Genomic DNA, 16,487 nt, shown 5'->3' with positions numbered 1-16,487 from the left:
TCACTATTTCTCTGAATTGATTTTAGGAAAGTAAATAGGTATGTCCTCCACAGTTGACTTATGATGCCCTCAGAATAGTAAGGTTATATAAATGCTTTTTAACTTTGCCTGAAACTACTGGCAATATCTCGTGACACTCCTACACCTACAAAAAATAGTCTTGCTTACCTCTGTATTTGCTCATAAAATCTACAGGGAAGATGGCTTCAGGTGAAGGAGAGAAAGGAAAGGAGGCAGAGTAACTGGGACAAGTGTAAGGTGGGTTGAGAAGAGCTCACACCTGAAAATGCCCAGTAATTTCCTAACATTAAAGCTGTATAGAAGTAGGATGAGAAATGATGAGTTCCTCCTCTTTGGTAGATTTCTTGATAATAATTAAATCTGGACCCATGGGAACTCAGAAGATTGTATAGAGCAGGGTTTCTTAACATTTTCTGGGTAAGGGACCCCCATTGGCAGTTAGGTTAAAGTTAGGGATCCGTTCTCAGAAGTATGGTTTTTAAATATATACAATAAAATACATAGTTAAAAAAGAAACTTATTATATTGAAATATAGTTATCAAATAATACAACAATATAGTTTTATATAAAAACATATATAACTATATAATACAGTTATAAAATTATCACAAACTCTAAAAACTATCCACGGACCCTTTGGGGATGTAGAAGATTTTGATATTAAAATGCTGAAAAAACAAATTTATGGGTATCAGTTTAAACAATCCTGATATAAATAAGACCTCCTCATCTGTTCAGTGACTGATTTTATTCACTTTTCTTGAAATAGGGCAACAAGAGTTAAAAGTATGAATAAGGAATGATGATCATTAAAATGCATATAAGCTTATTTCATTTTATTGTGCTTTACAGATAAAAAAAATTGTGGCAATTTTGCATCCAAGAAGTCCACCAGTGCCATTTTCCTAACAACACGTGCTCACATTGTGTCTCTGTCACATTTTGGTGAATCCTGCAATATTTAAATCTTTATTATTATTAGATATAAAATTTTGGAAGTAGAACTCATTATTCAATAAAAACTGCTAGGAAAAAGGAAAGCACTGTAACAGAAACTAGGAATAGACCAAGATCTCATGCCAAATACCAAGATAAAGTCAAGATTGATGCATGATTTAGAAATAAAGGAGTTGTTCATGAATAAATTAGGGGGGGCACAAAATAGTTTACCTGTCAGACCTATGGAAAGAGAAGAACTTATGATCAGACAAAACATAGAGAACACCAAGATGTGAAATAGTAAATGTTGGTTATGTTAAATAAAAAAGGTTTTGCACAAATAAAACCAATGCAAGATTAGAAGGGACTCAAACTTGGGAAGAAAAGGTAGCAAGTGCCTCTGACTAATGTTTCATTTCTTAAATAAATAGAGAACTGAGTCAAATTTACAATAATTAAAGTCATTCCTCAACTGATAAATGATGGTCAAAGGCTATGACCAGGAAGTTGTTCCCAAATGAAGATATTAAAACTACCTTTAGTGATATATATATATATATATATATATATATATATATATATATATATATAAACAACTCCAGATCACTGTTAGTGAAATTGAAAATTAAAATAACTCTTCACACATATAAGACTATTTAATATGTCAAAAATGGAAATGATATATGTTGGAAGGGATGTGGGATAAATTTTAAAAATTCAGGAAACTAATATGCTATTGGTGGAGCTATGAACTGATATAACCATTCAGGAGAGCAATTTGGAACCGGGTCCAAAGGGTCATAAAACTGTGCATGTGTTTTGGCCCAAGAAATACCACTACTAAATCTGTGTCTGAAACAAATTAGAGACAGGGGAAAGGGACCTATTTGTTAAAAAATATAGTAGTTCTTTCTGTGGAAAGTAATTGCTTTTGTGAAAGCAAAGAACTGGAACTGAAGGGCTGTCCATCAATTGGGAATGACTGAATGAGTTGTGGTATACTTGATTGCATTGTACCATCAGAAATGATGAACAGGATGAGCATTAAAAAACCCTGGAAAGTCTTATATGAAGTAATATCAAGTGAAGTGAGCAGAACAGGGAGAATATTATACACGGTAACAGTAATAATGTATGATGATCACCTGTGAAGGATTTGAATATCACTAGCAATGCAAGAGTGCAAGACAATTTCAAGGGATTCATTACAAAAAATTTTTTCTCTCCCATAGAAGGAACTGACAGGCTGAATGTTGATTGTTATCTACTTTCTTTCTTTCATGAGTCTTTTCTTGTATAAGTAATGAATGTCTTCTTTTACAACATGATGAGCACAGAAATATTCATTGCATGATAGCACATGTATAGCTTATATGATATTACCTGTTCTCTCAAAGAAGTAAGAGGGGAGGGAAGAAAGGAGAGAACATAGATGACAAAATGTTAGAAAATGATTATTAAAAATTGTATCTAACTGTAATTAGGAAAAATATAATAAAATCCCTCATCATGATAGTGAAAACCAGAAAACTGCCCCTGTTAATTTTGAAAGTTAATAATAATGTTCATAAATTTCAAACCAAGAGAAATAAAATACTATGAAAAACCAAAACCCAAAATGAAATGCCCAAACTTTTATTTTATGTATTATAATGACCTGTGATCCTTTTTATTTATCTTTATCATTTTTATTTTCCCCAGATTACATTAATATAATTTTAATGTTCATTTTCTGATATTTTGTTATCCATGTTCCTTCTCAATTCCTTCTACCCACATCTATCTTCAAGACAGCAGGTAATATGATATGGGCTATCCATATATTATCATATAATACACATTTCCATGTTGTAAAAGAAGACACATTATTTATACTAATGGAAAATTTATGGAAGAAGTAAAGTGAAAAAAGATATGTTTCGATCTGTTTTCAGAGTCCACCTGTCCTTCTATGGTGGAGCATATATTTTTTTGTCATGAGTCCCTTAGAGTTGTCCTGGATACTTGCCTTGTTGATAACAGTTGTCATTCACAACTGATCATCACACACTGTTGTTATTACTATTGTTATTATTATGTTCTCCTGGTTCTGCTCACTTCACTTTGGATCATTTCATACAAATCTTTCCAGGATTTTTATGATCAAATTGTTCATGCAATAGTATTTCATGACCATAAGGCACACCAGAACTTGTTCAGCCATTCCCTAACTGATGGATAGCCCTTCGATTTCCAGTTCTTTACCACCAGAAAAAAAAAAAGAGTTTCTTTAAGTATTTTTGTACAAGAAGGGCTTTTTCCTCTATCTTTAATCAATTTGAGATACAGACCTAGGATCAATGATCTTTGCTGTTACTATTGTAATTATTTTAGGGCTCTATGAAACTAGCCAAAATAAGATGGAGAATTTATTCAATGAATGTTGTATGTGTTCTGACTACTCTAGCAACCAGCAGTTCCCTCACTCTCTCACTCCTTGGCCCTCCTTATTCCCTGAGATACAACAACATTTCAATTAGGTCAATGGATAACCCTACTAATAAAGATTAATATTTTAAAATGGAAATGAAAAAGCCTCTAAGTATTCAAGTGAAAAGAAAAGTCTAAAGTCTCTCACTTTAAATTAGAAGCTAAAAATGATTAAGTTTAGTAAGGAAGGTATGTCAAAAGCTGAGGCCATTACCCTTAACAGACAGTGGCCATCAGCTTAGAGGCAAGACCCTCCACCAGCAAAAAGATTGTGATTTCCTAAAGGCTCGGATGTGATTTATTTTTTTTTTTAGCAGTGAAATCTTTTTTTAATTAAGGCATATATATATATGTATACATATATATACATATATAACATATTTATTATATTATATATACATAACATATCTTATGTATATATAATAATACTATTGCACACTTAATGGACTATAATTTAATTAAAACATTATTTTTATATGTATTGAGAAACCAAAACATTCATGTGACTCACTTAATTGGGATATTTGCTTTATTGAGGTGGCCTGGAAAGAAACCCACAATATCTCCAAGGTATGTCCCTTTATCCAAGTTCCATATATAACTTAGCTTTGAGAAATTTCTGTTACCTAGGATGCCATCTGCTCTCAGGGTTTACCTGTCCCTTACAAGGCAATTCACCATTTCTCAATGGCTTTGGGGTAGCTCCAGGGAGTGAAGCTAAAAGTGATAACAACTAGATTTCAGTAACCCTAGAATAGCTTTGCAGTGACCTGCTGGCATCATGAGGATTAGAATGATGTATGGAGGTTATTTCATTCTGTCATCATATGGCAATTTTAAATGAGAAAACAGTACTTTAATGATTCCATGCACTCTAAAGAGAAGTATTACACATGCTGACTCACAACTTTAACTCTTTAACTCTTCAAAATTGGAAACTTTAATGAGGAACAAAAAAAGAAAATGGCTTGCATGTAGCTATATTCTTCCATTGGTATTCAGGGAAAAATGAAAGGCCACAAGATTTGGAAAGATTAGAGCCTTTACCATTTCCTTTATTAGCTGTGTAAGACATTTAGATCCTCTGAATTTTAGTTTTCTCATCTGTAAAATGAATATTTTGGACCAGATCTTAATGCTCTTTTATATTTTAATTTCCTTTGCTTTTATGAAAGTATTTATTGTGAACATAATGGGGATTGGAGTTATGCTAGGCCTCCAAAACAAAGTTCCTATTTTTTAATAAAGACTTAAGTTGGTTGGAAAAAATAGTCATTCATACATTTTTTTTGGCAGACAGTGATCTTTGTACCCAATCTGTTCACAACCAATGCTTTAAAAGAATCAATCTCTAATAGGAAAAGATCCTGTGAGTATTAGGAAATTGGGGCTTGGTCTAAGTTCCACTGAATAAGTGAACTTATTTTATATATAAATCAGGTTTGAGCTGAGGTTAAACAAATTGGGCAGCTGGGTGATGCAGTAGATAAGAGCATCAGACCTGGAGTTAGGAAGTCAGGAGTTCAAATTTGGTCAGTTTCCTCATCTATAAAATGAGTTAGAGAAGGAAATGGCAAACCATGCTAGTATCTTGCCAAGGAAAACCAAAAAAAGATCAGAAGAGTTAAACATGACTCATCAACATAACATCAACAACAAGCTCCTGGAAGACTTCAAGTTTTTACTTTGACTTTCCTAGCACAATATCTGGCACATAGTAGATGCTAAGTTGATACTTGTTAATGATAGTGTGAATAAATTTACATGAAACTTCTCCCTTCTCTAGGTGTCCTTGTGACCAAAGGCAAATATTTGACAAAGAACTAGCTAGCCATTTTCATTTAGAAAACAAATAATGTTAGTTCTCCCCTCTAGGGGATTCAAAACCTTAGCTCTACCACTCAAGCAAAACCATCATAGACTCAAAACTGGAAGAGACCTTAGAGGTCCCCTTGTTCAGCTTGCTCATCCTATGGGAAAGATAACAGATGCCCTTAGAGATTTCCTAATGACCGAATTCACCAAAACGTCCATGGTGGTAATGATTCAGTTTTGAAAAAGACCAATGACATCATCAAGTGATGTGTCAATTTCCATATGAATTGGATTTAAGTCAGACAGAGTTGTGAAAAGTTATCAGTTTTATTCTTCCAGAGTCATTAAAGTTCAGAGGTAGGACAAAAGTTAAAATGACTGGAAATGGCCAAATCTATTAAAAAGAGAAGTGCAAATTAAAACCTCTGAGGTATCAACTCACATCTTTCAGATTGGCTAACATGACAAAAAAGGAAAATGATAAAATGAGAAGGGATGTGGGAAAACTGGGACACTAATGCACTGCTGGTGGAACTGTGAACTGATATGATTCTGGAGAGCAATTTGTGTATAATTAGAATTTTTGTCCCAGAACTCTCTTCCAGCATCCCATTTTCTCACATGGTATGCTTACATATGTAGGATATATTTTTGTGTATATATTGATGTGACATATATCCTATGTATGTAAGCACATAACATGAGAAGGAAAATGGGATGCTGGAAGAGAGAGAGTTCTGAGACAAAAATTCTAATTACATATTTGGAACCCTGTCCAAAGGGCCATAGAACTGCAAACTGTTTGACCTAACAATGCCACTACTAGGTCTATATCTCAAAGTGTTCAAAGTTAGTGGGAAAGGAACTACTTCTACAAAAAAAAATGTATAGCTATTCTTTTTGGTGTCGCAAAGAATTGGAAACTAAAGAGATGGAGATCAGTTGGGGAATATTTGAAAGGGTCATAGTATACATGATTGTAATGGAATACTAATGTGCCACCAGAAATGACAAACAAGAAGATAGAAAAAAAACTGTAAAAATTTATATCAAGTTATCCAAAGTGAAGTGAGCAAAACCAAGAAAATGCTATAAATAGTAATAGCAATAAAGTATGATGATCATCTGTGAATGATAACTCTTATCAGCAAAGCAAAAATCCAGGACAACTCTGAGGGACTCATGAGGGAAAAGTATATCTACCACCATACAAGGCAAAGAGTTTAAATACAAATTAAAACATTACATTCTTCATTTTGGGAGAGAAGCCTAGAACAAGATCCATCTAGACTCTTCCCTACTCTATAAGGTTTTCTCCCTTATTTTCAGGATAACTTTATTTTTATTAGGTAGGACATTTCATTGGTTTGGAAGTATTTCTTTTTCTTCTTTTTTAATGCCAGTGACATTTGGGATGAAAAAAGACTTTGTAATCTGAAAATATTTCAGTGATAATTTCTAGTTTCTAAAATATCTGGTTCTGTGATCCTAATTAGTTGGCCTGTCTTACACAATTAGTCAGGAGATTACTATATCTTAGTACCACCTACTGAAATGTCTTATTCTATCATGATTTGGAGCTTTTCCATTTTAAAAATGTGAAAGAAACAATGACAAGCTTGTCTACTATCTATTAAAGGGGGGAAAGGCATTTCAGAGCAAAATAGTAATTAGCTATTTAATTGAAAAGTATTGCTGTTGTTGTCCCCTACTCCCCTTTGGGGAAGGGAAAAAAAAACAAACCACATGGAGCCACCAATTCTCATTGAAATCAGAAGGGATTGTTTTCATTAAGGAGAACTAAACATTCCTTCCAAACACAAGATCATTTGGAGCTAACCCCCTGACAGTAAAATAGGATTGAATAAGGGTAGAGAAAATGATTATCAGAGAAAATTATTTTCAAAGTCAGGCTATTTTGTGGGCAATAGATTAATGGGCTGCAGACCAGTAGATCCATAATTTAATGTTATACAAAATCCTTCCCACTTATTGCATAATCCAGTCACAGGTGAAAATCCCGCTTCAGCCTCATTCTCCTAAAAATCAACAGCTTCCAAACAGTCTAAACAATTTCATGCATCCTTTCCCTCTGGGGAAGGGGAAAAAAAAGTTTTCATTTTAGATATGCCCATGGGATTTTATTGATTGAACTTTCTGCTACATGTGGTGGATATAAAGCAAGCTTCCCTCCTCCCCTTGTTCCTTTTCTAAGGGAGGAAATGCCACCTCTTTGATGCAAGCTTTACACCTAAACCTATGATCTGTATTTTTGGAGGGGGGAGGGAATATCTCTAAACTACTTACATTCACACCAGCTGTTGGATGTCCTTAAAATGACATAATGAATTTCTCAGTGTCCTGTCTTTCCAGCAATATGTGACAGATGTTTGGGTTTTGATGTCTTAAATATCCCTTCATCAGTGCAGAAAAGGAACTTCTTAGTGAATTTTATTTCAGTACAATGGATGATGTATAATGATTTATCATGTTTAATCAGAAATCGCAACTTGCCTCCAAATAATGAGGACAAAGCACATATTACTGGATATTTATGACTAAATCTATTTACTATTTATGAAGATTCGGAAAGCTTAATAGTTGTCTTGAAAACCAAACTGTAAAGCTTGGAAAAAACCACAGCTGTTTAAAATTTCAGATCATTAGCAGAATGCTTCAGGCTTAAGCATTATATTTGAATATAATTTTTAAAACAAAGCAGTCAAAGGCAATTTTTGTCTATTGCAAGCTTTTCCTGTAACAATGCAGGCTGAGGGTCTGGTATTCTTTTTCCTAGAACTGCTGATGCCAATATATTTCCACTGTGAAAGTCTAGCCTCCATCTCCCCAGGGTGTCATCGACAGTCCAGTGGTAACTTGAAATATTTGGAACATTTTGGCTTTAGTTGGAATATACAGGCTGGTATAGATGGAAGAGTTTTTGGTAGACTCTGGTTGATGGTGGGCAATTTCAGCAGGTGGAGGGGAATGACCCACCCGGGATGATGAAGCAGATTCCAAACAATTCAACTCCCTGACTGATGCATACTAAAACAGGGGAGAGTGAAAACAGCAAGTTTTAAGCCTTTCCAGGATTTTTTGTTAAGAGTTGGATTAGAGGAAGAAGGAAGGGCTACTAGAGCACCATCAGAATCACGACTAATCTCATCAGGACCACATTGCCAAATGTGAAGAGAAATATTCTATTTATTCAGAGATGGTTGGGTTTCCCATAAATGTTTCTGGTATAGATGGCATTCACTGGAGCAGACAGGAGTATCAAAACTGCTGATAGAGACATATTTAGCTATTAGGTTCCTTCCTTGCTGGAATATACTATCTTGAAATTACCTGTAGGCAATCTGTCTCAAATGGCAGATGAGAGGATAAATTAAAGAATGGAGAGGAAAGGTGATTATGACAGAAAATACTCTATTAATACGTGATTTTGTTGTTAGTAACAATACAGTGATGATATTGATAATGATAAAAATATCAACTGGATTTCAGCACATTGAAATGCATTTTACTTGCACAACATGATATTTAAATGTCCTGTCATATATAATAGCTTTAATACAGACAGAAATTCAACATTTATTAAATGTTTACTATATACCAGCCACTGTGCTAAGTGCTGGCCATACAAATAAGAAAAAGAGAAAGTTCTTGCCCTCAAGGAGCTTACAAATGAATGATTAGAGACCACATTATCACAAAAAGCTGAAAAGCTGAGGATTGGGGGAGATTAGTGAGGGGTGATCTTACATGGCCAGAAATGTATTGATTCTTGGAATCAGAACTAGAGAAGCTAAAGGAAAATAGAATGACCAGTAAGGCTGTGGGTCCTCTCTAATGGAAACCAAACAACTAGTATTCATTTTCTTTCTTTCTTTCTTTCTTTCTTTCTTTCTTTCTTTCTTTCTTTCTTTCTTTCTTTCTTTCTTTCTTTCTTTCTTTCTTTCTTTCTTTCTTTCTTTCTTTCTTTCTTTCTTTCTTTCTTTCTTTCTTTCTTTCTTTCTTTCTTTCTTTCTTTCTCTCTCTTCTTTCTCTCTTTCTCTCTCTCTCTCTCTCTCTCTCTCTCTCTCTCTCTCTCTCTCTCTCTCTCTCTCTCTCTCTCTCTCTCTCTCTCTCTTTCTTTCTTTCTTTCTTGATATTAACCTGAGAACAACCTTTAATATTAGACACGTACTATATTGGTGTGAGTACATAGTCTTTTAGGGAGAAGAAGCAGGTGAAAGAGAAATAATTAGACATTAAGATTCATAGCCTTTCATATCGATTCATAAATGTATCAAGTATGGGAACTAGACAAAGCAAGGAGAACAGATGTAAATAAAGGAAGAGCTTTTAATACAGCTGAAATTTATTGATGTGAGAATCATGATTAGAATATGCTTTTGCATGGGCAGAATATTTTCAAAAGGGTGAGGACAGGAAAAGAGTAGGAATGATGGAGTTGGCTGAACTATTTAGAATCTGTTATGGTTCTGATTCTCATTGTTATGAGATAAAATCCAAGAAAAAGAGTATGATAACATGATAGTGAGAATATAAATGAAGAGTGTCGGTACTGTATATGACATTATTTTTTCCTGAACCTTGTCTAAATATTCCTTTTAAGTATCCTTCAGTGATTTATCATCCATCCCTGATCATAAAGTATGGATATTCCCCAAGGGGATCCATTTACATTGTCCTTTATAATCTAATCAATACCTCCTAGGCAGATGACTTCCAAATTTATCTATTGCTAAACTGTCTCCTGAATTCTAGTCCTACAATACCAACTGGCTAATAGAAAACTCTACCTTGATGGCCCACTCTCCTTTCAAACTTAGGTGCTAATGAAATATTGATTTGACGCCTTTTGGAAAGAACTCCCTTATAGCCTTAATGACATGTCCCTCCTTTTTCTTTTTGGGGACACCATCATCATAGTTTTCTAAGTTCACAAACTTGGTTGTTGTTGAGTTGAGTTCAACTCTTTATGACCCTATTTGGGGTTTTCTTGGCAAAGATACAGGAATAGTTTTCCATTTCCTTCTCTACCTCATTTTACAGATGAGGAAACAGACAAACAGGGTTAAGAGACTTGCCCAGGGTCACATAGCTAGTGAATATCTGAGGCCAAATTTGAAATCATGTCTTCCTGATTCCAAGCTTGGCACACTATACACTGTACCATGTATTTGTCCACAAAGCTGGAGTTATCCTTATCTCTTACATCTCCTACACAGGCCAAATTCAATCTGTTACTAACTCTTGTCAGTTCTATCCACATTCTATTTTTCACGTCTTCCTTTCTCCATTCAAATACCATCTTATTTTAGACTTTCATCCTCACTCATGTGAACGATTTAAATAACATACTAATTTTTTCCCTCTCTAATCATTGTACACAACATTTTTGAATTAATTTTCCTAAAATATTAGTCTGACCAGGTCATGCCCAGCTCAGAAATATTCAGCAAGTCTATATTGCATTTGGGATGAAGTACAAACTCTTTACCCTGGCATTTTATACCCTTTACCACCATAATCCAGGCTACTTTTCAAGATATTTCAAATAATTCCCTTTCACGTGCCCACCTAATTATAGCCAAAATGCCTTATTAACTGGTCCTCCAACTCTGTTTTTATCGTCTGCCTCTATCCCTTTGATCTGGTTAATCCACATACCCATAAAGGAATCAATCCTCACTTCTGCCTCTTAGAATCCAAAGCTTTGGCAATGGAGCCAAGATGGTAGGTAGAAAGAAGTCCAATGAGTTCTGGTCCATGCAAATTCCTCCAAACAGATCTAGAGCAAGGATCAGATTGATTCCTGATGGGAAATTCCAAGTGAGTAGAAAATCCATAGTGAGTCATTTTTCCAGCTAAGCTCAGCACAAGGATATAAATATATACCTGTGGACTCTGGACATAGAGTCTGAGCAGAATTAGCACTACACAGAGCACAATAGTACTCAGGGAGAAGCTGTTAACCGGAGAAAGAGGAGGTCACAGACTTATATTAGGACACTGCTCTAGGAACAGAGTGGGATCTCATTTCTCACTTCTAGTCCAATTTGAAGCCAAGAATAACCAGAGAAGAAGCCCCAGAGCAAAGGGGAGCCTTTGGTTCTATCACTCTGAAGCAGAGAATTTCTCAGCTGTTTGATAGTGACTGAGCTAGCAGATCTATTCTTACTTAGACCTAAACAGAAGTCAGGAACTCTCTGAGCTCAGACCGGAGGCCAGTGGAGAGAAAATAATTGGACTGCACTGAATCAGATCACTTTGGCAGTGCATAAAGTTTGCAGGTCCTTACCCTGAACTGTCTCTGAAGTTCTGAAATAACATATCACTGTACTCCAAGAAAGCAGCAGCAGAACTATCCAGACCAGTCCTCCAGAAAGACCTTACTATCAAGTCTGAAGTCAGAAACAAGACTTGAAGAATGAGCAAATAAATAATGAAAGAATCCTACCAAAAAAAAATAAATAATGTGACAGGGATGCATGACACTAGGCCATAAAAAGAGAACGACTCCAAAATATTGATAAACAAAGCCTCAAAATAAACTATAGCTTGGTCATAAATTCAATTAGAAAACCTAGAAGAGATGAAGAGCTTAAAAATTAGTTTAAATATATATACATACTTTTTTTTTAAATAAATGAAATGAAAGCATGTGGGGGAAATACAAAAGAAATGAGATCTATGGAAGAAAGAATAGGAAATAAAATTAATAATTTGGTCCAAGAGGTAAAAAATCTTTCTCAAGTAATATACTTTATGTTTTGCATGATAATACATATATAATCCAGATCAAATTGCTTACCACCTGTGAGATGGGGGAGAGAAGGAGAGAGACAATTTGGATGTTATAATTTCAGAAAAACATGTTGAAAATTATTCCCATGTGTAATAGGGAAAATAAAATATCTTTGAATAATGAAAAAAGCACACAAAAATTAAAATAAGATAATAAAACTTCCTAAAAATTAGAATCTTAAAGGAGTCAACAAGCTAAAAAAAATAAATAAGAAAAATAAGATAGCATAAGGAAAACAGCTGACCAGGAAAACATCAACAAGGGGGGAAAATAAAGATATTTTTGATATACCTAAATGGTATGACCCTAAGACACATCATATTTCAAGAAATATTATAACTTCCCAGAATTTTGGAATTAGAGGGAGAATCAGAAATAAAAGGAATACACCAATCGCCTCCTAAAAGATACTCCAAATAGAGACTTGTAGAAATATGATAGCTAAAATCTATAGTTTCTAGGTCAAAGAAAAATAATTTCAAATACCCACAAGAAACAATCAAAGGACTGAGGAGTCACAGTCAGGGTCACAAATGATCTATCAGACAGGATATTATTTTCTAAGAGTAACTATCCACTATCTAGGATTCCCAGTCCAGAATGTCTCAGATAAGGACCTGCAACTGATAGTCAAATTTTCATAGAGATTTCCTTAAGAGAAACAATCTATCATTTGTTCACTGTGGTCAACAGTTCTGAGACCAGCTCCTGATTCATTGATCAGGAGAAGCAGTTTTCATGGGATTCTATGGCAAAACTACAGCAGGTCTTGATTTGCTTCCTTCTTATGGTAGAATTTGTTGCCAAGGTGTTGCTGAGGAACTTTAGGTAGCCTGTGATTCTCCTGGAGTATGTAGCTAATCAGCAGAGGGCAACTCCACAAATATCTGCCTTAATGAATCGGGATTAACTCTAGCAAATGGGAATCAAAGCTACTCAGCAAACACTGAGGCAAGTGAAATGGCAGAGAAAATGAGAGGATTAGCAAAGATTAACAAAAATCTTTTATTGAAATCCAGTGACCAGATCTGATTGGATTACAGACATTTCTTCATTGTTATGCTTTGTACATTGATATTCAGGACCACTTATCATCTCCTAGTGACTAAGTACTATTATCTATGGTTTGATATACCTTTCAACCTATTAGTCTCCACACCTCCTACTCCAAACCATTATTCCCCCTCTCAGACTGTCATTAGGAGAAAGACAAAAATCTGTATAGGTAGGATGCAAAGAAGGGTACAAAGTACAAAGAAAGGGGTTGGACTTTATAGATACTTTCCATTAAAAGGAAAGGGATATGGGAAAGACGACCACACATGAGAGTCTATGAATGATGCTCACACCTAGAAAGGGCATTTCACCAAAGAAACAGAGTCTAGAGAGCACCTTAGTGTGGATTCAAGTTCCACCTCCAAGATGCCTTGTTCATCTGACCTTGGGTAAGTCCTTTCATTTCTCAGTGTCCCAGATAATTCTCTAAAACCACAAATGATAGAACAGTTGTTGATAGGCACTGGCAAAAAAGGGAATTTGCCTTTTGGGACTTCCATTCACCATTAGTATAACCTGGGGGGTATGTGGATGTGTTCCTGTGTAGGTGTGTGCAAAGGTACACCAACACACACAATATGGCAGCACTGACCCCCTTTGCCAAGGTAAAGATGGATTGGAAGGTGATGGAATGCTAACTAGGGAAATCGAGTAACTTTGTGAAAAGAAGTCTCATATCCTGTTATTATCTGAGTCAATAAACCACCTCTTAGTATATAAAGGCAACATAAAATGATGGCATATAATGAGAAAGGGAGGGCCATTACTATGGTTACAAATGGTGAGCATGAAAGTAGATCCCTGCCTTAGGAAGATGTGACTTAATAATGAGAGGAAAAAATAGCTAGGAAAGAAAAGAAAAAAAACATAGTACAGCTATAGCTATTTGAATAACTTGGAAATTTCCCTTTGGTGGGTGCTTTCTAGGCTTGGCCAGTACACAGAACCTTTGGAAGGCAGCCAAAGGGCAATTGTCCTGGGTCTAATGGCTGTGTTTGTGCCAAATCCAAAATCTCTAGAAAAGGGGTGAGTTGGTTTGAAATACTCATAATTTTGAGCCTTTGATTACATAGTATTCTGACACAGCCAACACTGCATATTTGATAAATCCAGCTGAAACTGCCTTTTTCTATTAAGGATATAATCAAAGGTCTAGTTTGTAATAGACATCTAATATGATAAATACTACAATTGGGTATTTTGGAACCGATACACAAATATTGCCAGAATTTGATTAGTCTTTAAATTCAAAGTTTTATAAAATTGATGATCTATTTTTTTTAATGATTGCTATTTTTCTGAGTTGTAGATCATTTCTAAAGTTTTACAAAAATACATTTTTTAAGGAAAGATGTCTAGCAATGCAAATTTCTGATATGTATTTACATGTAATTTATTTATTTTATTTATTTAGCTTCTACTTATTAACTTAACTCTTGAGTTTGATTTTATGTTTTATAAAAGGTTAGTGCACCAGTTATTTTTGCATTTCTATGGTGAAATGAAGGCCAGATATAAATGGTTCCAGCACAAGTCATGTAATGTTTACAAACATTTTTCAGAGCCTTTCTTTTACAAACTATACCCAGTTGTAGAATCAATAAATAGAAAGACTTGTAAACACTTTTTGGAACTAGACAGGAAAACAAAACTTAGCTTAGAAGGAAAAAAAAACAACCCAAAAATGCATGTTAGACTGGGGATTTTGTGAGTCAACATCCATTATAGTGCATTCCTCCAAAGGGAAAAAGAGAACACATTTATAGAAAAATTTTTATTCTCATTGTCCTAAATATTCAAATCTCTGGTATGAAGAATTCCCTCTACTAATGTAGATGGAAAACTTTACTATATCTTGGAGAATTGGGTAGTGTCCCAGACAACTGAGGGGTTGGGCAAATCGCCCAGGGGCACAGAGTTGGTGTGTGTGTGTCAGAGGTGGGACCTAAACCCATTTTGCCCTGATACCAAGGCCAGTAACATCTCTACATTGCTCATCACTTCTTGACCATATAATAGCATGACATGTTTTCTGTCTTTCAGGCCTTCAAAAATCTACTTTCACAAATTATAAAAATAAAATCAAAATACATTCTTCAGATTTGGATATGTTTTCTTCCTCTTCCCAGAATCAGAGTGAAGGACTTCCAAAATTATTTAGTTCAATACCAAACTGTACAAGATTCTCTCTCTATAATGATGTCAATAACTAATCATTTAAACTTTTCATGAACACTCCAAAGAAGGGAAATACCTATTTTCTCCTCAGGCAAACTTTCCACTTTTGGATAGCTATAATTGTGAAAAAATCATATCCTTATAATAGAGCCAAAATCTGTCTCTCTGAACTTTCTATAGATGGCTGCTCATTTGACCTTCTAAGCCTAAATTTAGAAAGCTTAATACATTTTCCATATCACAGCCCTTTATCACTTGAATACAATTATCATATCTTTATTCTAGGATTATATATATATTTAAATGAGATCTATGATTTTATTCATGTAGGGATCTCCTAGCGAGGACCTCTCTACCAATACTAACTGGCACTTTCCCAGCAAATTATCATTTTTATCTGTGGGAGTAGAAACACTGAAGAAAAACAATTGCTTATCACATATGACAAGGGGGTTATTATTGGGGTTATAAACCCTAAATGATCACCCTAGTGCAAATATCAATAATATGGAAATAGGTTCTGACCAAAGACACTTGTAAAACCAAGTGGAATTATGTGTCGATATGGGAGGGGGTTGGAGGGAAGGATGGGAAAAGGGGTTGGAGGGAAGGATGGGAAAAAACATGATTTTTGTAATTCTGGAAAAATGCTCTAAATTAATTAACTAAATACATTTTTAAAAAATTTAAAAAATTTCCTTGGTCACTTAAAGGTTAAATGACTTTTGTGAGGGTCATATAAACATGTGTCTTCCTGGTTCCAAATCCAGTTTCTTGTCATTACTTCTACTGTGTCCTACTCATCACCAACATCATCTCCCTCCCCTTCCTCATCACTAACTTATTTAGCAATTCACAGACATTTGAGTTGGAAGGAATCTAAGTGGCCATATCCTTCAAGCCTACACAGGAAAGAAATCCCTACTGTAACATGCCCTAAAAATTGTCATCCAGCCTCTGCTTAAAGATTTCTAAAGAGGGAGAAACCATCACCTCTAGAAGTGATTTATTCCATGCTCATCTTATGATTGTTTTGCCTAGAATTTCATATACTCTTCTGGCTGAGAAAAAGACTACACTGAGAAATAGATAGGAAGAAGGAAAAACAATTTTTCCTTTAAAGAGAGAATTATGACATGCAGTAATAACAGTACATTTTTTTCCTCAATTTACTCGTGCTTAGCAGAC

At 34.8% G+C, this 16,487-nt stretch overlaps 1 protein-coding gene across 1 annotated transcript in view; it reads right to left on the bottom strand.

Moving 5' to 3' along the window:
• GRM7 (glutamate metabotropic receptor 7) overlaps positions 1 to 16,487 on the bottom strand; it is a 1,064,146-nt gene that overhangs the window by 41,444 nt on the left and 1,006,215 nt on the right. The gene's annotated exons all lie outside the window — the stretch shown is intronic.

This window comes from Monodelphis domestica, chromosome 7, assembly GCF_027887165.1.
Source record: "Monodelphis domestica isolate mMonDom1 chromosome 7, mMonDom1.pri, whole genome shotgun sequence".
Taxonomy (NCBI): domain Eukaryota; kingdom Metazoa; phylum Chordata; class Mammalia; order Didelphimorphia; family Didelphidae; genus Monodelphis; species Monodelphis domestica.
This window is presented reverse-complemented; position numbering and strand designations above follow the sequence as displayed.